Below are 23,720 nucleotides of genomic sequence, written 5' to 3' on the forward strand. Positions count from 1 at the left end.
CACTTCACTCAAAAAAATATAAAACTGCGGCAATATATTCTATTGCTTTTTTTTTGTACAAAATGGATAATAAAATATAAACGTTTTTCAGTGTTTTTTACAAATTTTCTTTAATTTATTTTGTTCCAATGTTTACACATTCAGTACAAGCAGCTGATTTCGAAAATTCATTTGCTCTTCCTCTTCTCATTACGATTCCGTCGTAATGCAGAATATCCAACGTAATCGAAATGCAGAATAAGGGTGAATGTATTTTTAAAATCACAAAAAGGACTAATTTTTTAAAGTCCTGGAAACTTACATATTGGGAACAAAAACAGGAAATTTCGAGCAATTATTGGAAGCTAAAAGAGATGCAATGAACCAATTCATTATTGCATACGCAAGGGCAATTTGCCGCATCGCAGCAAAAGCATATATGTTCAAACAAAAAAATAAAAACAAAAGTCAGCATAACAGTTCATATGTAAATCAAATGTATTTTTATTTTTTTTTGCCGAGTCTTTGATGGGCAGCGGTTTGTCAAGCGTCGAGATCTGAGACTGTTCAGCTACAGAAGAGATATCATCAGCCAAGCGTAATGCTTAAAGAGAAAAGAAGCAATCGTTTTATACATTAATTATTAAGAGTGGTGAGAACAGTCTTTTTTATAGAAAAAATTGAGTTTGAGCTATCAAATGTGTTTGAGTGAGAGTTATAATTTTGGCATAAACACCGAAAAGGTTCATTTAGTTCGAAATTCGTTTTACATTGTTTCAGCAGGAGAGGTTTGAATTGTCTCGAAGTCCGAGAGGGAAAACAAAAGCTCAATTCATTCAGAAGGAATGGGCTTGAAATTGATCCATTTAAAAGTTTTGTCATAAATATTACACCAAGCATTTCCCTTCGACTAGCAAAAGTTGGAAGATTGTTGAGATTTTCTTAAGGCAAATAGTAAAAACTGTTTTTATATTGATTCGAGACTGCCTGCATGGACTTGATAACGCGGATTCCAGATTACTGAGCCATATTCTATTATTGGCCTAACTAATGTTGTAAAAAGTGCTTTAGTTACGTAACGGTCGTTAAATTCTTTTGACCACCGTTCAAAAAATGCTAAAACACCTTTGCCTTTGTTCACTGTAGCATTAATATGAAGGTTGAAACTAAGTTTGGAATCCATCATGACTGCCAAGTCAACAAAGCTATTTACAATTCTTAGACTATAGTTAATTTTATATGAAGTTGGCGGCGAAATTCTCCGAGAAAAACACATAACTTTACATTTCTTAAGATTGAGCGGCATATGATTTACATTGCACCAGGTAGCCAGGTGATTTAAATCCCTTTGAAGCAAGGAATGTTCCTCAACAGACGCGTATGATTTGAAAAGTTTTACATCGTCAGCGTACATCAAGATTTTTCAGTATTTTATTGCATTGGATAAATCGGTTATGAACAACAAGAACAGAATCGGACCAAGATGGCGTCCCTGAGGAACACCAGAAGAAACATTAATGGCCCCAGAAAGTGTATTTTTAAAGATTACTTTTTGCGCACTATTACCAAGACACGAACAAATCCAAAATATAAGACGGGGTTGAAAACCAAGTTGACCGAGCTTATAAATAAGTAATGGGTGTGATACTTTGTCGAAGGCTTTGCTGAAATCGGTGTAAATTACATCGGTGTGGAGGCTTTTCCTAAATCCATTACAACCGTGGGTGGTAAATTCCAGTAAATTGGTGATAGTTTATTTGCCCTTACAGAATCCATGTTGGGAGCTTGCAATTATGGGCGAAATAGAGAACGTTAGATGGTGGGTAACAATAGCTTCAAATAACTTTGGGATTGCGGATAACTTTGCTATACCTCGCTAGTTTTTTATTGCAGACCTGCTTTCATTTTTATGGAGCGGGATAAGAAAAGATTCCTTCGACATTGTTGGGAAAACACCATATATTAAAGATAAATTAAATAAATCTGTTAGCGGCTGATAGATGTATGCAGCATATTTTTTAAGAAAGTGTGTCGGGATCCCGTCAGGGCCGTATGTATATGACACTTTTAAAGTTTTTAAATAAGATAGTACATCTTCTGAAGATATAAATGGCGCTCTCATTGAATTACAGGTATCAAGATGGTATGGGTATTCAATAGACGAAACGTTGGTCTCAATAGAGTAATTTGATTTGAAACACTCCGGAAAGAAGCCGGTAATCTCTTGATCATCGCTGGAAATATTATCTTTGAATTTCGTGGATGATAGAAACCCTGCGTTTAGAGTTTACGAATCCGTAAAATGCTTTCGGATTGCAAATTATATTTATTTTAATTTTGCAAAGATAAGCTTTGTAACACGTTTTGTTCAATTGAAAATACTTATGGCGTAGAATTGAGTACTGTAAGTAATGGTAAAGGCGCCACCGTGGTGCGATGGTAGCGTGCTCCGCCTATCACACCGTATGCTCTGGGTTCACGCCCCGGACAAAGTAACATCAAAATTTTAGAAACAAGTTTTTTCAATTAGAAGAACATTTTTCTAAGCTGGGTCGCCCCTCGGCAGTGTTTGGCAAGCGCTCCGGGTGTATTTCTGCCATGAAAAGCTCTCAGTGAAAACTCATCTGCCTTGCAGATGCCGTTCGGAGTCGGCATAAAACATGTAGGTCCCGTCCGGCAAATTAGTAGGGAAAATCAAGAGGAGCACGACGCAAATTGGAAGAGAAGCTCGGCCTTAGATCTCTTCGGAGGTTATCGCGCCTTACATTTATTTTTATACTCAGTTGAGCAGAGCCCACAGAGTATATTAACTTTGATTGGATAACGGTTGATTGTACAGGTATAAAGGAATCGAGATAGATATAGACTTCCATATATCAAAATCATCAGTATCGAAAAAAAATTTCGAAAATTTCGAAAAACAGAAAAAATGCGATAATTCATTGCCAAAGGCGGTTAAAGCGATGAAACTGGTAGATGGGTTGACGTTATGACGCAGAATAGAAAATTAGTAAGATTTTGGACTATGGGCGTGGCACCGCCCACTTTTACAAGAAGGTAATTTAAAAGTTTTGCAAGCTGTAATTTGGCAGTCGTTGAAGATATCATGATGGATTTTGGCAGGAACGTTACTACTATTACTATATATGTGCTAAATAAAAATTAGCAAAATAGGACTAAGAACACGTCCACTTTTTAAAAAAATTTTTTTTTAAATTCAAATTTTAACAAAAAATTTAATATCTTTACTGTATATAAGTAAATTAAGTCAAAATTCAACTCCAGTAATGATATGATGCAACAAAATACAAAAATAAAAGAAAATTTCAAAATGGGCGTGGCTCCACCCATTTTCATTTAGTTTGTCTAGAATACTTTTAATGCCATAAGTCGAACAAAAATTTACCAATCCTTCTCAAATTTGGTAGGGGCATAGATTCTATGACGGTAACTGTTCTCTGTGAAAATTGGCGAAATCGGTGGAAGCGACGCCCAGTTTTTATACACAGTCCACCGTCTGTCCTTCCGCTCGGCCGTTAACACAATAACTTGAGCAAAAACCGATATATCTTTACTAAACTCAGCCCACGTACTTATCTGAACTCACTTTATCTTGGTATAAAAAAATGGCCGAAATCCGACCATAACCACGCCCACTTTATCGATATCGAAAATTACGAAAAATGAAAAAATGCCATAATTCTATACCAAATACGAAAAAAGGGATGAAACATGGTAACTGGATTGGTTTATTGACACAAAATATAACTTTGGAAAAAACTTTGTAAAATGGGTGTGACACCTACCATATTAAGTAGAAGAAAATGAAAAAGTTCTACAAGGCGAAATCAACAGCCCTTGGAATCTAGGCAGGAATACTGTTAGTGGTATTGCATATATAAATAAATTAGCAGTACCCGACAGATGATTTTCTGGATCACCTGGTCCACATTTTGGTCGATATCGCGAGAACGCCTTCACATATACATCTAAGGGCCACTCGCTTTTAAAACCCTCATTAATACCTTTAATTTGATATCCATATCGTACAAACACATTCTAGAGTCACCCCTGGCCCACCCTAATGGCGATATCTCGAAAAGGCGTCCACTTATAGACCTAATGCCCACTCCCTCTTAAAATGCTCAGTAACACCTTTCGTTTGATACCCATATCGTACAAACATTCTAGAGTCACCCCTGGCCCACCCTAATGGCGATATCTCGAAAAGGCGTCCACCTATAGACCTAATGTCCACTCCCTCTTAAAATGCTCAGTAACACCTTTCGTTTGATACCCATATCGTACAAACATTCTAGAGTCACCCCTGGCCCACCCTAATGGCAATATCTCGAAAAGGCGTCCACCTATAGACCTAATGCCCACTCCCTCTTAAAATGCTCGGTAACACATTTCGTTTGATACCCATATCGTACAAACATTCTAGAGTCACCCCTGGCCTACCCTAATGACGCTATCTCGAAAAGGCGTCCACCTATAGACCTAATGCCCACTCCCTCTTAAAATGCTCAGTAACACCTTTCGTTTGATACCCATATCATACAAACATTCTAGAGTCACTCTTTGTCCACCTTTATGGCGATATCTCTAAAAGGCGTCCACCTATAGAACTAAGGATTACTCCCTTTTAAAATACTCATTACCACCTTTCATATGATACCCATATCGTACAAACACATTCTAGATTCACCCTGGCCCACCCTAATGGCGATATCTCGAAAAGGCGTCCACCTATAGACCTAATGCCCACTCCCTCTTAAAATGCTCAGTAACACCTTTCGTTTGATACCCATATCGTACAAACACATTCTAGAGTCACCCCTGGCCCACCCTAATGACGATATCTCGAAAAGGCGTCCACCTATAGACCTCATGCCCACTCCCTTTTAAAATGCTCATATCGTACAAACATTCTAGATTCACCCCTGGCCCACCCTAATGGCGATATCTCGAAAAGGCGTCCACCTATAGACCTAATGCCCACTCCTTCTTAAAATGCTTAGTAACACCTTTCATTTGATTCCCCTATCGTACAAACACATTCTAGAGACACCCCTGGTCCACCTTTATGGCGATATCTCGAAACGGCGTCCACCTATGGAACTAAGGATCACTCCTTTTCAAAATACTCATTAACAGCTTTCATTTGATACCCATATCGTACAAACATATTCTAGAGTCACCCCTGGTCCACCTTTATGGCGATTTCTCGAAAAGGCGTTCACCTATAGAACTAAAGCCCACTCCCTCTTAAAATGCTCAGTAACACCTTTCATTTGATACCCATATCGTACAAACATATTCTAGAGTCACCCCTGGTCCACCTTTATGGCGATTTCTCGAAAAGGCGTTCACCTATAGAACTAAAGCCCACTCCCTCTTAAAATGCTCAGTAACACCTTTCATTTGATTCCCATATCGTACAAACACATTCTAGAGACACCCCTGGTCCACCTTTATGGCGATATCTTGAAACGGCGTCCACCTATGGAACTAAGGATCACTCCTTTTCAAAATACTCATTAACAGCTTTCATTTGATACCCATATCGTACAAACATTCTAGAGTCACCCCTGGCCCACCCTAATGGCGATATCTCGAAAAGGCGTCCACCTATAGACCTAATGACCACTCCCTCTTAAAATGCCCAGTAACACCTTTCATTTGATACCCATATCGTACAAACACATTCTAGAGTCACCCCTGGTCCACCTCAATGGCGATATCTCGAAAAGGCGTCCACCGATAGACCTAAGGCCCACTACCTCTTAAAATGCTCAGTAACACCTTTCATTTGATACCCATATCGTACAAACAAATTCTAGAGTCAGCCCTGCTCCACCTTTATGGCGATATCCCTAAATGGCGTCCATCCATAGAACTATGGCCTACTCTCTCTTAAAATACTCTTTAATACCTTCCATTTGATACACATGTCATACAACCACATTCCATGGTTACCCTATGTTCATTTTCCTACATGGTGATTTTCCTTATTTTGTCTCCATAGCTCTCAACTGAGTATGTAATTTCGGTTACACCCGAACTTAGCCTTCCTTACTTGTTTTTATTTTAAGTAATGCTTATGTAAACCCGTCTTCTTAAAAACTTGAAAGACCGAGACCTTTTATTTTTTAAAGTTTTCAGCTCTTTAGTGAACCATACTTGGCTCGTATCGCAATGTACACAAATCCGCTTAGGTACATATTTTCCAAAAGGCAGTAAATGGTGTTGCAAAAGTGGAAGATTGCTTTGATCCACGTCAGCATTAAATATTGGCCATACTATTCGAGATAGATCACGATTTAATTTTTTGAAGTTGGCATTCGCAAAGTCAAAGCGATAACTGGAGTAGAATCGTTTATTATCGCGGTTACAAGCATTACTTAACACTTCGTAAACTATTTTGAGGGAAGGGTGGTAAACATCTTCAGGTTCAATAATTGGCTCCCATCGAATAATAGAATTAGAGTCATCATCCACAAAGGCTAAATCTAATACTTTTCGGAATTCATTCGATTGTATGTTGATTTTTTGAAGGCAAAGTTCGGTCATTCCATCTAGAAACTTATTGTTGGAAGACTTTGATGAAACTTGTCCGATATTACAGTCATAGATGCACCATGAAATGTGGGGCATATTGAAGTCACCCAAGACAATAATGGAATCGGAACGTTTTAGCATAGAATTTGCAGCTTTTAGAAAGGAAATGTGATGCATATAAACGGACAGTTCAGAAGATGGCGGGATATAACAGATGGCTAAATAAATGTGGCTATTTGCTAGCTGGGTGCGTATGCATAAGAACTCACTTGTATCAATGGCGGGTACGCTAATCTCTTCAGATGGTATTGAAGACTGTACAGCGAGCAGAACTCCACCTCCGATTCTGGTCAGGCGGTCATTTCTATATATTTGATAGTCATTGCAGAGGATCTCTGAATTAAAGACATGAGGTTTCAGCCAAGTTTCAGTAAAAGCAATTATATCATAACATTTATATATTTACTTATTTAAAATTATAGTCGACGCGGTCGACTGCTTAAAATTTAAAGTATAATATATATATATATAGTATATATAAGATTAATATTAGTGTCTCCAGTGGCGGGTCATCGTGAGGAGCTCAGAAGGGAGCTTACGCGAGGTGCTCAGAAAGGAGCATGATGCCCATAAGGGGACTGACATAAAGGAGCCGGATGCCTAGGGGAACACGCGAACCGGTTGAAGTACCGATGTATCCAATCCATCCTTATACGATATCGTACCTGTTTTCTACTGAAGAAATAATAATTCCAGCATTTTAAAAAATAAATTAGATAGGCGAGTATTGCATTACGTATAGTGGCAAAAGTACATTCAAGACTGATACAGCAATACAAGTCATTGTAGTGCGAGCACCAGATAAGCAGAGGATTATTTTTAGCAAAGTTTCGACGACAAAGGAGTAAATAAAAAGGAACGTAGTGTCTGGAAACCCTAGGAGGAACTGCAAAAAACAATCGGCTGAGAAGGTCAGCAGAATCAATTTCTCCAATAATGAGCTTATGGATGAACAATACCCCCAGTAATATTCTCCGGTTTTCCAGAGTGGGTAAGCTAATAAGAAGAAGTCTATTTCTGTATGGTGGAAGAAGGAGACTTGAGGGCACCAAACGCATGAGCAATACTCGAGTATTGGACGATGCGTAAATAATCTTAGTGAGATATGGATCATCGAACTCTTTAGCCCATCTTTTAACGAACCCAAGTACTCCCAACGCTTTGTTGGCAATAGATGAAATATGCATGTTGAAACTCAGTTTCGGACCACAAAGAACGCTCCAAAGGGGTACCATCCATTACATACGGTTTCAAAACTGGTTTCACTTAGTGAAATGTCATATGCTTACATTTAGAGCAATTTAAGGCTAGTACATTTTTTGTGCGGCAACAATAGAACGGGTCTAAGTAGGCCTGAAGAATATCCAAGGAACTCAAATCGGTAGGACAGTAAGTGTAGCAAAGTTTTACGTCATCCGCATACATTATAATATGGGAATGCATACATTATAATATGGGAATGTGACATTATCTGTTGCAAGTTATTTATGAATAGCGTAAAGAGCAAAGGGGCTAGATGACTTCTCTGAGGTACACCAGAGGAAACTCCAAACGATTCCGAGAGATTGCACTTGAACAGGACTTTCTGGGTCCGGTTAGAAAGATAGCTTTTCAGCCACATTAATAGGTCAGACGGAAAGCCCAGTAAATCAAGCTTATGAATAAGCAACTCATGGTTGACGGTATCAAATGCTTTGCTGAAGTCCGTGTAGATGACATCCGTTTGCTTGTTCGCTAAAAATCCATCCATAACTATAGAGGTGAATACAAGCAAATTTGTAGTGATTGACCTTTGACGAATAAAACCGTGTTGGCATGGAGATAAAATACTAGAACACTGATATTGGAGTTGACTGGTAACAATCTGTTCAAAGACTTTAGGAGTGACTGAAAGTTTAGCAATACCCCTGTAGTTTTCAACTTTTGACCTACTACCTTTTTTATGCAGGGGTATAATAAAAGACTGTTTCCAAAGTGCCGGGAATGACGCAGATCCCAGAGATAGCTCAAATAATTTTAAAATAGGCTCATAAATGTTTTCGGCGCAGTACCTAAGCACGCAACTAGGAACACCGTCCGGTCCCGGAGAAAAGGTGGGCTTCAAAGATTGAAGACTCTGAAGAACAATATTACCATCAATAGCAGGATTCTTAATGTAATTCGAGCTATCTAAGCGATAGGGATATTGACCGGAATGAAAACCACTGGATGAATACGTGGACTTAAATAACTCAGAAAATAGTTCAGCAACGTCGTCATCAGTGCAAGCTTTTTTACCTCCAAAGGTTAATGAGGAAGGATACCCAGAAGTTTCCGCTTTGAATTTACGAAACTCTAAAACTTTTTTGGATTTCTAAAAAATTGGGCTTTACAACAACTCAAGTAATTTTTATAACAAAGCTGATTAAGACGGTGAAATTTAGAACGAACTATTAGATATTTAGAGAGGTCTGCAGATGCTCCAGATTTCTTGAATCTCTTATAAAGTCTAGATTTAATGTTATTAAGTCTGATAAGTTGCCTTGAAAACCAAGGGGGCTTATTCGAACATAGGGTATAGCGAGTAGGAATGCAGGTATCAAAGAAGCCATCAAGTGTACTGTAAAATATAGAGATAGTCGAATCGACATCAGTGCAAGCATAGAGATCCGACCAGTCATGGGAAGCCAACTGATCATTGAGCATAATGAAATTCGCTTTGTAGAAGCATCTAGATCGGGGACGAGACTGTACTTGAATCCTACGGGGTAGGCTGATATCAAGTGTTATCTCTAGCGTAGGGTGAAGAGGGTCTTCTGGAAGGGGTAAAGGTGGTATTTGCGTAAGAGCAGTACCCACCGAGCCATCCACTAATACTAAATCCAGCATTTTATTTCCACTATTTGGAACATTGTTAATCTGTAAAAGAGATGAGTCTAACAAGCAATTGAGAAACTCATGTTGAGCAGTTAACTCCCAGTTTGAATCACTTATATTAACCCAACTAACTGTTGGCAAGTTAAAGCCACCAACAACAACAAGTCGATCGTTATCTCCCAACTGCGAATGCAAATCGCAGATGGCCGAGCTATGACTAGCATAAACATCCATATCCGAACGAGGTGGTATATACGAACAGCAAACAATTACGCTATAGCTACCGAATGAAAGCCTAACTGCTATGAATTCAATATGAGAGATATTGTCCAGCGAAATCAACTCAGATGATAGGTTAGATTCAACAGCAATAAGGACACCTCCCGCTCTAGAGATGCGATCACGCCGATAAACAGCATATTTATTTGAAAAAACCTCAGAATTGTAATTATCAGGCTTTAACCAGGTCTCCGTAAAAGCTACAACTTGTGCAGAAAAGTTGAAAGAATTAAGGAAGAATAGAACAAGTTTTGATCGTAAACCACGAACATTTTGGTAATTAATGAGAAGACGGGAAAGATCAGCAATTACCTTTGTGTTGTTATTACTGTGTTCGTCATACCGTTTTTTGGCTGTAATAAAACAGGTTCGGTCCTCGCCTTTCTCGTGACGTCAGACGGAAAGACGGAAAGCCCAGTAAATCAAGCTTATGAATAAGCAACTCATGGTTGACGGTATCAAATGCTTTGCTGAAGTCCGTGTAGATGACATCCGTTTGCTTGTTCGCTAAAAATCCTTCCATAACTAAAGAGGTAAATACTAGCAAGTTTGTAGTGGTTGACCTCTGATGAATGAAGCCGTGTTGGTATTGAGATAAAAGGGAAGAGCACTGATATTGAAGTTGACTGGTAACAATCTGTTCAAAAACTTTAGGAATAGCCGAAAGTTTAGCAATACCCCTGTAGTTCTCAACTTTTGGCTTCTACTACCTTTTTTATATAGTGGTATAATAAAAGAATACTTCCAAAGTGACGGGAAAGACGTAGATTCCAGAGATAGCTCAAATAATTTTAAAATAGGCTCATATATGTTTTCAGCGCAGTACTTAAGCACACAACTAGGAACACAATCTCGGGTATTTACCGGAATGAAAACCTCTGGATGAATACGTGAACTTAAAGATCTCAAAAAATAGCTCAGCAACGTCGTCATCAGTGCAAGCTTTTTACATCCAAATGTTAATGAGGAAGGATACCCAGAAGTTTTCCGTTTTGAATTTACGAAACTGTAATTGGATTCTCAAAAAATTTAGCTTTACAACAACTTAAGTAATCTTTATAACAAAGCTGATAAGACGGTGAAAGTTAGAAGGAGCTATTAGGTATTTAGAGAAGTTTGCAAATGTTCCAGTTTTCTTGAATCTCTTATAAAGCCTAGATTTGATGTTATTAAGTCTGATAAGTTGCCTTGAAAACCAAGGCAGCTTATTCGAACACAGAGTATAACGAGTAGGAATACAGGTATCAAAGAAGCCGTCAAGTGTACTGTAAAATATGGAGATTGCCGAATCGACATCAGTGCATGAATAGAGATCCGAACAATCATGGGAAAATAAATAAAAAATAAATGTAAGGCGCGATAACCTCCGAAGAGATCTAAGGCCGAGCTTCTCTTCCAATTTGCGTCGTGCTCCTCTTGATTTTTCCCTACAAATTGGCCGGACGGGACCTACATGTTTTATGCCGACTCCGAACGGCATCTGCAAGGCAGATGAGTTTTCACTGAGAGCTTTTCATGGCAGAAATACAATCGGAGCACTTACCAGACACTGCCGAGGGGCTACCCCGCTTAGAAAAATTTTCTTCTAATTGAAAAATCTTATTTCTAAAATTTTGATGTTGCTTTGCCCGGGAGTTGAACCCAGGGCATACGGTGTGATAGGCGGAGCACGCTACCATCACACCACGGTGGCCACCAATCATGGGAAGCCAACAGATTATTAAGCATAATGAAATTCGCTTCGTAGAAACATCTAGAACGGGGTTGAACCTCTAAGTGAATCCTGCGGGGTAGACTGATATCAAGTGTTATCTCAAACGCAGGGTACAAAGGGTCTTCTGGAAGGGATAAAGGTGGAACTTGAGTAAGGGCAGAACCCACCGAGCCATCAATAAATACTAAATCCAGCGTTTTGTTTCTACTATTTGGAACGTTGTTAATCTGAAGAAGAGATGAGTCTAAGAGGCAATTGAGAAAATCGTGTTGAGCAATGGGAGTTAAAAAGTTTGAACCACTCATATTAACCCAACTAAATGCTGGCAAGTTAAAATCAGCAACAACAACAAGTCGATTATTATCACCTAACTGCGAATGCAAATCGCAGATGGCCGAGCTATGACTAGCATAAACATCCATATCCGAACAACAAACAATTACGCTAGAGGTACCGAATGAAAGCCTAACTGCTATAAATTCGATATGAGAGATATTGTCCAGCAAAATCGTAGGCCACGAACATTTTGGAATTAATTGTATTAACCGCTATGAGAGGTCCAGCCCTCGACTTCCTGGTAAATAAGTGTACTATCGTATGTACAGGCCAAAAAGAAAGATCAAGCACCTTGTCGAAGAATGCCTCAGAAACAGATATTTTAAACGAGGAAATGTCTCTCTCATACTTAAAGTTAAATTTATAAACATTGATGTTGCTGGTGGGCGACACACCGAGCTTAGAGCAGACATAATTAGCAACGTCATGTTCCGTTATTTATGCATGTAGCCGTGACACAAATATGGCCCTACGAGGTGGCACAGCAGTTACCTGCGTTGTAGTAGCAGGTAGCATACCTGAAGATCGAGCTACTGTAAGAGAAGGGGGCAGTTAACGCCGTTTTCCGTTTCGTTCCGATCGTGCATTCCGCTCCCACTTATAGGATGTGAGCATAGCACTGCTCTGCTCAAACACGTCACAATGCGCTTTAAATTTTCGGTTTTTTCCTCTACATTTTCGAGCCATTTGACAATCAATTTTACTGCGGTTTTACCGTTTATATAACCGCCATATAACTTGAATTTTACATGCCGATTTACTTTACCTGCAGCAGCCACGAGAATAAAATATGAACCAAAAAAATTTTATTTTCAATATTTATTTTTAATTATAATAACCAAACATAACATATAATATACACATTTATTTAAAACATATTAGATTTAGTCAATTTTTGCCAAATAAAGAATGGCCCCTATTATGAGACAAATTCGATCTTCGACCGTGGTCGAAAGAGCTGATCGAACGAATTTTCATTCGGTATTACGACGCGCGTTCGATGAAGACAAGCGTTATTGTGAATTTCGATAAATTCAAAAGTTCACAATAGCACATTTCCAATACTCTGTCAAATAAAATAAAATAAATAAACAAAAGCAGAACTAGATATTAAATGCAAATATTAAAAATAAAAGTATGACTACAGCGGAATTGTGGTTTGATGATTCGTCAGATGAAGAGGAAAGCTTACTGGAGCTAGCCAGAAGTAGAAGACGGGTGAGATGCTTCAAATCCTTTGGAAATGAATTCCACCACGTAAGTGTAGCTTTCTAAATAAGTGGTTAAATTGTTGAAATTATAAGTTTTGTTTATAGATTTATTCAAAATTTCAGACTGTTCAAAGAAGCGTTCATGGACTAGTTGTCCAGTACAGATGAACTGCTGCAGCAATGCACAAGAGCCGAGTCTATTCCTAATATTTTTTAATTTTGGCAACAGTTCTCCGATTTTGTGCTCAGGGATCCTACCAACTGAGCGTTGGAAACGAAAATGCACTCGGACTTGAGCAGCCGACTGTGTCTGTGGTACTATCAGACGTGTTGAATGTCTTGGAAAATTTTATTTATGAAAGATGAATAAAATTGAATTACGAGGAGGCTGAGCTGCATCAAGCAAAGTTGCATTTCTATAATGTGCAAGTACCTTTGCTATATGGGGATTTTGTTCCATAATTGAAACCAGTCTTTCAAGCTGTTGTTTTGTACTCACGACCTTGGACCTATAAAAAATTAAACCAAATAATTTAAAATTACTAGTAGGTAGTAAAAAAGTAGAACATAAATACAAAAAACTTACATTTTAAACAATTCTTTTTCTATTCGATACAGCATCGACAACAAATTTCTATTCGCTTGAAAATTAGATAATCAACGAAAATTTCGACAGAGATGAGTTGTCATAATACCAATTTCAAATTCGATTTTCGATGTTCGATAGCCAGCGAAGATCGAATAATGCTCATAATAGGGGCCAATATATGAGGCGCCTAGATGCAGAACCAGATATTTAAAAATTTTAAAATAATATTTAAATTGCGACAATATTGCATCGCCTAGCAACATTCTAAAAACTCGTGTTGAAAATTCATAACAATTTACAAAATTTCAGCTTTTTTGTGCTTTTCTAAGTTTTACGTATCATGGATTCATCTAGTTTTGCATCTTGGAGCCTCATATATTCATGAAATTGCTATGGCTTTATAGCTATATTATAATTTCATATTATAATTTTAGCTTTTGAATAAATAAATAAAAATTAATTGCTTTGAGCTATATTGCTGCTGCAGCTAACTTTACATTTGTACAATTCAGAAGTGTGTTATATTCATGTATAATTTGAGTTGTTTACATGGTTTCAAATACAAAATTTGATTATTTGAATCAATTTAAGTCTACAACTTAAAGCTAAGTAGAAATTCAGATTAGATTTACTCTTGTTTTCAAATCAAGAATAATATTCAAAGGTGTCGTGGAATCGGATTGCTGTCGTGATTGAATTTGAAAGTAATAAAGTAAAATATGAATTAAAAAATGTAGGACTAGTAATTGAGTCAGACTTATTATTGTTCTAAATCTAATCATTCAAGCAATAATTCTGAAACCCTAGCAGGAGTATTGATTGGTTTCAAATCTAATTCCAACAGCAATCGTATCACGACATACCTTATTATATATGTACATGAAATTGTAACTTAAATTAATACAGTTGATAAAAAAGAAAAGTAAGAATTTTATTAATAAATAAACTCGCCTTATTGGTTTTTATTTTCCAATTGAAATCTTTTCCAAGCGAACAGAAAATAATTTTAATCTTCAGAAAAAGCTCCAATTATTTAAATAATCTACAACTTAAAGCTTAGTAGAAATTCAGATTAGGTTTACTCTTTTTCAAGATCAACAATATTCAAAGGTGTCGTGGAATCCGATTGCTGTCGTAATTGCTGAACTTAAAAATGTACGAATTGTAATTGAGTCAGACTTATTATTGTTTTAAATCTAATCATTCAAGCAATAATTCTGCAACCCTTAGCAGGAGTATTGATTGGTTTCAAATCTAATTCCGATAGCAATCGTATCACATCCCTTATTATATATGTACGTGATATTGCAACTTAAATTAATATAATTGATATAAAGAAAATTAAGTACTTTAATAATAACATAAACTCTCTTAATTGGTTTTTGTTTTCCAATTGAAATCTTTTCTAAGCCAACAGAAAATAATTTTAAGCTTTAGAAAAAATTCCAATTATTTGAATAATCTACAACTTAAAGCTTAGTAATAATTCGGATTAGGTTTACTCTTTTTCAGATCAAGTATATTCAAAGGTGTCGTGGAATCCGATTGCTGTCGTAATTGATGAACTTAAAAATGTACGACTTGTAATTAAGTCAGACTTATTATTGTTCTAAATCTAATTATTCAAGCAATAATTCTGCAACCCTTAGCAGGAGTATTGATTGGTTTCAAATCTAATTCCGACAGCAATCGTATCACATCCCTTATTATATATGTACGTGATATTGCAACTTAAATTAATACTGTTGATTTAAAGAAAAGTAAATACTTTAATAATAAATAAACTCTCTTATTTGGTTTTTGTTTTCCAATGGAAATCTTTTCCTGTGCAAGCACATCGCTAACCTGTGTTGGCAAAAGATATGATTATACTGTATTCGATAGATAGTCGGACGAGCCGCTACTCGGCGAAGTAGAGATGACCGTTGTGTCGGTGGCAGCTGTTACAACAGCAGTTTCTAACTTTACACCATCCGTACAGTGTGATGAATGCTTCACTGCCTTTTCCAATTGCTTGGCGCCAGCAATTTTTGCTGTTTGTAAAGCTTTAGCTGTAATGCAAATATATAGATGGGTTAAAGTGGTTTTCGTATGTTATTCAACAACTCACCCTATACCATCATCACAGCCTCCTCATCGATTTTGAATATGTGTACTGTTTCAGTATTCAGACCCAGTTCGTTTGGTGCAATATTTTCGATTTGATGAATATGTATACTATCCGTTAGGCAGACAATTAGGTGCAATCGATTCATTTATATACTGTGGGTATTTGAGCCGTAGACGCAATGGCAGATATTTTGATTCTTTTTGAAGTGTAACATTTGTAAACAGTTGGGTTTCTCTGCTGTCTCCATCACCACTAGAGAGCTATTGAAGAAACGCTCGACCAAGATAATATGTGAGATTTACAAGCATAAATTCGAAAGCCATATTTACCATCCAATACCGAAATAGAACTGTAGAGGAAGAAACATTTTATAAAATTTAATAAAATCAAAAAATGATAGTTGTGCTAAAATGGGGTAACGTATTGTATGTTAAAGTATAGCGAAGTCTCAGCGGCTTTCTCCTGGTGAAAATTGAGTTTGAATAGGTTGTATTCTTCATTCTTAGAAACATGTACGAAGGTACCTGGTAAGATATTAAAAATCCTCAACGCTTTTTTTGCTATAACTTAAAAAAACTCATATTTAAACTTCTGCTTAACTTCTACATATCAATAGCTACCTTTACCACCAGGATTCACTATTGCTTCTACGCCTATGCTATTGTTTCCTACATCGATGAGCTTTGTAATAAAATAAAAAGCTATCTCCCCAATCTCTCCAGTTTTGCGCCTCGCGAAACCTGATATTGTCACCAACCAAATCATCGGTGACCTTATTTAAAACATGACCGCGCAAAATGTCGATCATATGGCATTACCCTACCGACTGTCTTAAACCCTGAAATTTTGGGTGTGACTTTCGATCAGGATCTACATCTTGGAGAGCATGCACTAGCAATTGTAACGAATATCGTCGTTGGTGTGAGGTCTTAGCCGATCTCCATAGCGCCCGACTATGAGGAGGAGCTGTTTAGGACTGGCATCTACGCCGTTTTGCCTCATAGGAGGGCGGCGGGAGGTCAATGACCAAGAACTGCCAACCCCCTAATCCAGGGTGTTATGCGGACCGTGCCTATTGGACGATTTGTAGCCAGGGGATAAATTCGGCTGTATTCGAACGGAGCCTTCTCGATACCGGACCACCTCGGGAAGTATTGATGGCCTTACCACAGTAATGGGCGCTGCTGTGGCTGACGGTTCTTTCCCCGTATATAATACTGGACCGCTGAGCCCGCCTTGTCGGGCTGGTGGTCGTACGACCAAGATGAACGACCCATTACTTAATTTTCATAAGGACGATGATAAGAAGAGGACTGAGCCGCAAGCCAAGGACGACAAATACGCATTAAGCGATGCGTCGGCCTCGGGGAGCGAGAGTAGTGCTGATTCAATGAACTCCGTGTTGGAGAAGCACACAAATGAAAAAGGAGTAGAAGAGTGGAGAAGGGTACGGAGCAAAGAGCTCTCTCGAAGTACCGTGCAGTACTAAGAAATGTAAAACGCTTGGGAGCAGTGGTGGACCCAACAGAAGAGGAGATCGAGTGCTTGGCATGGGCTCATGAGGCGGTAGAAGTAGGTCGAAGGCAGTTCAAAAGGTTTGCTGCGAGAAACCCTCGGTTCTGCAACCGGTATGAGGAGGAAGAAGCGTCGAATGGCAGAATGAAAAGGCAACGTTCGGCGGAAGGCGACAAGCCTGCTTTCAAGAGGCAGAAAGGGCCCAGTCAAAGAGCCGCGACGCAGGGCAGTCCCATAGACAAGACAAGTAGGCCCAAAGCTGTAATACAAATGGGCCCCAATAGCGAGGTAGCAACTACCTCGAAGGCTGCGAGTCAGAGGGAAGTTCCAACTATGGAAGTAGGAGATAAGCCAAAGGAACATAACGCTAAGACTCCGACTTTCTCGGAGGTGCTAAAGGGAGCTAAGACTCCGGCTTTCTCGGAGGTGCCAAAGGGAACTAACACTAAGACGCCGGCTTTTCCCGAGAAGATGAGTGATGTGGCAAAGCAGTCACTGACTGTGGCGCTGGTTGATCGTAGCAGTCCTTTCGAACAGATGACTAGTGAAAGGTGGAGATCTGTAGAAAAGGAGCTTATTAGCTTAATGCTTAAGATGATGCGGGAATAACCAAGTAAGCTCCTTCCAACCTTTGATTCGGGGGATGGTATAATGGTATGAAGATGATAGCGTGCGACAACATCGCGAGCTTGCGATGGCTGGAGGAAGTGGTTCCAAACCTCCAAAGGCAGGGCACGAACGCGCGTTTTGGATGGTGGATAAAGCGCAAATTCCCAAGGTAACAAAAGTTAAGGTATGGATACCATGCGTGATGAAGTCGGAGGATACACTGCAACTTTTGCAGAATCAGAATCCGAACATACCGACACAGGATTCGAAGGTACTTACTGTATCTCGGCCTAGGGACGAAGGTCAGTTATACATTTTCCAAATAAACAAGCAGGCGGAGGATATATTGTACGCGAAGCTTGGAAAAATGTCCTTAGGTACAGGCAAAATGTATATGCGACTCAGGAAAAGAAGTCGCGGGTATTAAAGTCCTAACACGGTGGACGTCGAAAAGGACCTCAAAAGCCTAAGGGAAAAAAGACAGGTGGAGGTAGCCCACGTCACCCCGAATGTGTTAGAAGGGGACCAACAGCCAGATGGTGCTGTGAGTCGCACAGAGGAACACCCGGCACAACACCCTGGCTTCGAACACTCTAAACCAAAAGGGCTAGGGGAGGACGACGACGTCACGATGAAGGCGCTGGAGGGGGACAAGCAGCCCATTGGTACTGCGAGTCATACAGATAAACCTCCAACACAGTAAAGTGGCGTCGAGCGAACTCCTCCTCCTAACGCGCTGATCCAGGAGCCGTGGCTTCCATCGGGAGGAAAGGTTTCTGGACTTAGCGCGCGCGGATTTGGCGTTTACTATGCGCAAACGGAAGGACGGGTGCGAGCTGTAGTAATGGTAAGGAAACAGCTGCATTCATATATGCTGCGTAATTACACTACTGAGGACCTCGTAGTGGTGGTGAAATCGCTGGGCTCAGATGGTACATGTCCGGCCATGCTACAAGTTTCAAGTAGGGCGGTCGTGGGATGGCTTAAAATAATATTCGATGGGTGCATAAACTGAATCATGTACCGCACTCTTGGAGAACTGCTCGTGTAGCTTTCCTACCTAAGGCGGGGAAGATCGGTCACGTGTATCCCAAAGATTATAGACCCAATAGCTTAACATCATTTCTGCTCAAAACCTTTGAGAGGCTGATAGATGTGTACATAAAGTCCAACGTGGATGAAAAGCTGCTCTCCACAACACAACAGGCGTACACCAAAGGCAGGTCGGTAAACATCGCATTGCATAGTGTGGTAATAAGCATAGAGAAAGCTCTGGAATATAAGGAATATGCTCTAGAAGTCTCCTTAAGCATTGCCGGGGCTTTCTAAATGGGCGATTATTGATGGTCTTAATTACGTTAAACTACATCCAGTCTTACCCAGATGGATCGACTGCATGTTAAACTGCAGTAAGATTACATCGCAATGGGGATTGTACGCGGCCACGAAATTAGTGGACAGGGGCACTCCGGGTGCTATCACCTCCGCTGTGGACGCTGGTCATTAACCAACTGCTTAGGGTATTCTACGAGGGACCAGAAAAACTTACGGTTTACGCAGATGACGTTACATATGTTCTTGTTTACAAAGAGGTACAAGGTCTCTAATTGGACCAGGCCTAAGTTAGGAGGGGCGACCCTACGGGAGAAACCTTGCACAAAATATCTAGGAATGATCCTAGACAGTAAGCTGTCATGGAAGCTCAACGTGGAGGAGAGGGTGAGGAAGGCTTCAACGGCACTATGCATGTAAAAGAATGCAAAAGAACCGGCATATACGATCAGAAGGAACTCGATGACGATGCCTCAAAACTAACAACCAAAAGCAATAATTAACATTTCACTGACACAAATTCTATAGTTTTTTTCGGGATTTGGACACAATGTTGTTGTTGTTTTTGTAGCGATAAGGTTGCTCCCCGAAGGCTTTGGGGAGTGTTATCGGTGTGATGGTCCTTTAGTCGGATACAGATCCGGTACGCTCCGGTAACACAGCACCATTAAAGTGCTAGCCCGTGCTAGCCACATTAAACCTTCAGGCCATCCCTCCCTCCCTACCCACCCACCCACCCCCCAGATCCTCGTCTGTTAGTGAAATATGATTCGCCGCGGATAGGTGAGGTTGACAATTAGGTTTGGAGAAGCTATATATTGCGCTGGAAACCTGAAGGGTTGCGCTACACAGCCCTTTGAATCTGGTATTTTAGTCGCCTCTTACGACAGGCATACCTACCGCGGGTAAATTCTGACCCTCTAACCCGCTGGGGGTATTTGGACACAATCTTTTCAAAATATTACTTAACAATTTAAAGGCTTCATTCTGTATTGCGAACGATAGCTCAGACGAACGATTCGCCTCCAAACGATTTCGTCTAGCAATGGTATTCTCTATCATTTTCTTTCGGTCTTTACCTTTCTAACTAACAGGAAGGCAAAAGTAATTGTCAAGTGATAAGTGGCCATTGTTTAACATAGTGCAAATACACTAGCGATTCGTCTCTGATCCGCATCGAAAGTTCGTTTCGTAATAGAGAATGAAGCCCTAAGATTAGACATTTTTTTCAATTTGTATTTTGACTTACCAGCAACAACAGACTCATGTTTAATTGTACGCAGCACAATCATTATAGCATCATGTAACGAAGCTCAGGTTCTTCCAAAAATTGTTCGGCACCGCCACGTAAAATCAATGTACTTGTTCTAGCATTAACGCAACCTTTAAATAATTATAACCTATAAAAATGAAATTAAGGTCAAACCTTGGAAAATGTTGAAACGTTCACCACCAACCTGACGTTCTTCAAAGTAATTACATTGACCCAAAACACTTGAATTAATATCATTAGCTGTAGTCATAACAGCACCACCACAAGCTTTCATTCTACGTTTCCAATCTTCTTCTAGTAGCAACATCACCAATTGGTAATTTAGAAAACACAACATTGGCGCCTTACTTAGCTAGTTTATTCTACAGAATACGCCATTCAGCATCAACAATTTTCTGATACTCTTGGGCATTGGAGGACATTGCTGTGGCAGATCATTTTTCAAATAAAGCACTATGTTGCTCCTTTGATTGGCGCTTCGACATGTACAGCCATGTCATATTTTAGCATGCATAATTGTAATGCTTCACGTATAGCTTTAATGATGATACGTGCTGTTCATGTGCAAAATATTGTGTAGCAACATCACCAATTGGTAATTTAGAAAACACAATATTGGCGCCTTACTTAGCTAGTTTATTCTACAGAATACGCCATTCAGCATCAAAAATTTTCTGATACTCTTGGACATTGGAGGACATTGCTGTGGCAGATCATTTTTCCAATAAAGCACTATGTTGCTCCTTTGATTGGCGCTTCGACATGTACAGCCATGTCATGTTTTAGCATGCATAATTGTAATGCTTTACGTATAGCTTTAATGATGATACGTGCATGCACGCCTTGCTCAACATCTGGCTTAACTTGTTTTAAGATTTAACATGCTGAAAATACTACTGAAGTGGTGCCATCGCCGACCTGATAAGAGAAATATTTTTATTCTACACATTCTAATATAACAAAAAACTTACCTCAGCATTTTGAAATTTGGCGATGTCTACTAGAGTTTTACGGCTGGATTCACAATATCCAATAGTTTCATAATGGTTGCCCCATCATTTGAAATTGTGGCCTTACCACTGGAATCAACAATATGCTTGTCCATACTACGTGAACCCAATGTAGTGCGTACAGTGCCACAATTGAATGCGAGGCATTGATGTTGGATATGAGTTGAGGTTTACCATGAGAGCTATCGGTACCCAAGCATTTTTTACACAAATACTCATGGATCCAATACAAGTTCAGGACGTTCATATTTATCGACACGCTGTCCGGTATGGCCCAAATGTTGGAAATATGCAGTTGGCACTGTTGAGAAAAAATATGGATCAATGAACACAAGTAAAAGTGAAAGATTTTTTCTACCATCTCTTGTTACTTTACACACTAGACATTGGAAACGACGACCAGCATCTACAAGTTGCTATTGAGCCTTGCAACGATTACATCTAATTGCACCCAATTCACCAAAATTTACAATGGGCGGCTCATATTCACCCTCAACCGTGCGTGCCATTGGTCAGATGGTAAGTGTAATGGACAAAGCTGTTGTTTTTAATAAATCAGCTGTTGCAGGTATGCAATACAAAGACGACCTGCAAAGAAGAGAGATCAATGTAATTGCCAAACAAAACATTAACTTCGATTATCGATACCTAACGTAACGTGGCGAGGAGTTACCCTGATCTTCTACCACATATTTTGTGGTCACCAATGGTGGTAATAACCCCTGTTCATTAGTAATAAAAGCACCATCAGCGCTATTTTGATTTTCAATGATAACGCTTATCGGATTTGGCATCTGATCGGGATCTAAACGGCGTTGGGCTTGATCATACTGTTGCGGCTGTTGATATTTACCAGTAACAGGTGCAGGTGGTTGCTAAAGAAAATAACACAAAAATAATCATCAGCAAATTTGTAAATTATTAGTTGTATTAGCATACATTATAACCAGGACGTCCGGACGTGTCCGGGTATTGGGGGTTGACCCGGCGTTGGTGGTTGATTGAGCATTGGCGTCTGTCCAGGTTGTGTTGGTGGCATCATAAAAGCCATCAATACCAAGTGCCAAGAATATATCCGCGGCATACCTGCCGACCAAAATGATTCAAGGGGTTGTGATTGCCAACCTCACCTACCCGTGGCGAATCCTGTACCTAACAATTTTGTGTGAACAATCGGTGCCAGTTAACCCTCTGAAATAATCGGCGCAATTGTACGCCATTGTATTGGCATTAATTTGGCAAAATGCAAAAACTTTTCATCCTCCTCCCGTGAGCATTCTGTTTTCTTTATGCTAGGATCAAGCCATTCGTACCAGCGTGCCTTACATTGCTTGGCAGATTTGCGGTGCAGCACTGATGCAATACGTGACCACTGGTTTTTGCCATATTTTATTACAGCTGCTTTGAGGATTTCATCCTGAAAGTTATCAATTTAGTTAATAAACGGCCAAGAGTAAACAGTCGCGTCAAATGCTTACCTCAGTGTTTCTCCACACACCACCTTTTATCATAATTCGCGGCATGGTGCTATATAATTGTGATTTCTTTCGATGAGCACAAAAATCAAATCAAAAGTTTTTGTCGAAATAAACAGCAAAAATCATTGTATATTAAAGACTTTGGGAAAATTTTAGAATAGCACCCCCCGAGTTCGGGGTAAAACTTGGTATCAAATGGAAGAGGGAGTTCTCCCGATCAAAAATATATATATTTTAAAGTGCGCAAACTTATAATTTAAAAGTTATTTGTTGTTAAAGTTTGCAAATTTAGCAAATTTCTATAGCATTTTAAATTACAATTTACACATCTTTCAAAACCTTAATCCACATACATATCTATATAAATTGGCAACGATAAACTTAAATTGCATTTTTGTATATTTCACATTTCATTTTTGCATTGTTTAAATGTTTTTATTAAATCAATCGCGATTTTGTAGCAACATGCATATATATATATACATATATATATTATTTATGACATTACAAAGCTGTGCTGCCACATATATATACGTATACACATATAAAATTTGTATAGAAATTTGCAAACTTTAACACCAAATAACTTTTAAATTATAAGTTTGCGCACTTTAAAATATATATATTTGTGATCTGGAGAACTCCCTCTTAATTTTAAATCTTTCCTGAGATATTCCACTTAAAACTCTCAAAATTGAAAAAATTTTCCACCACCAAATGTTTTGCTGTCTCTGCTGAATTAGAAATGGCGGATTTTTTTACACGCAAAAATGACGTATTTTGCTATCCCTATAAAAATAACAGG

The 23,720-nt window shown here is 39.0% G+C and overlaps 1 long non-coding RNA gene across 1 annotated transcript; it reads right to left on the minus strand.

Annotated features, from left to right (window-relative positions):
- Positions 1-20,409: 20,409 nt before the first annotated feature.
- LOC137237976 (uncharacterized) lies at positions 20,410-21,644 on the minus strand. Its single transcript, XR_010949071.1, has 3 exons — positions 21,399-21,644; positions 20,612-21,345; positions 20,410-20,554 (listed from the first exon to the last, which is right to left on the minus strand). It is a non-coding gene; the product is annotated as an uncharacterized lncRNA (long non-coding RNA).
- Between the last annotated feature and the right edge of the window lie 2,076 nt (positions 21,645-23,720).

The sequence above is a fragment of the Eurosta solidaginis genome, chromosome 1 (assembly GCF_040869045.1).
Source record: "Eurosta solidaginis isolate ZX-2024a chromosome 1, ASM4086904v1, whole genome shotgun sequence".
NCBI classification, from domain to species: domain Eukaryota; kingdom Metazoa; phylum Arthropoda; class Insecta; order Diptera; family Tephritidae; genus Eurosta; species Eurosta solidaginis.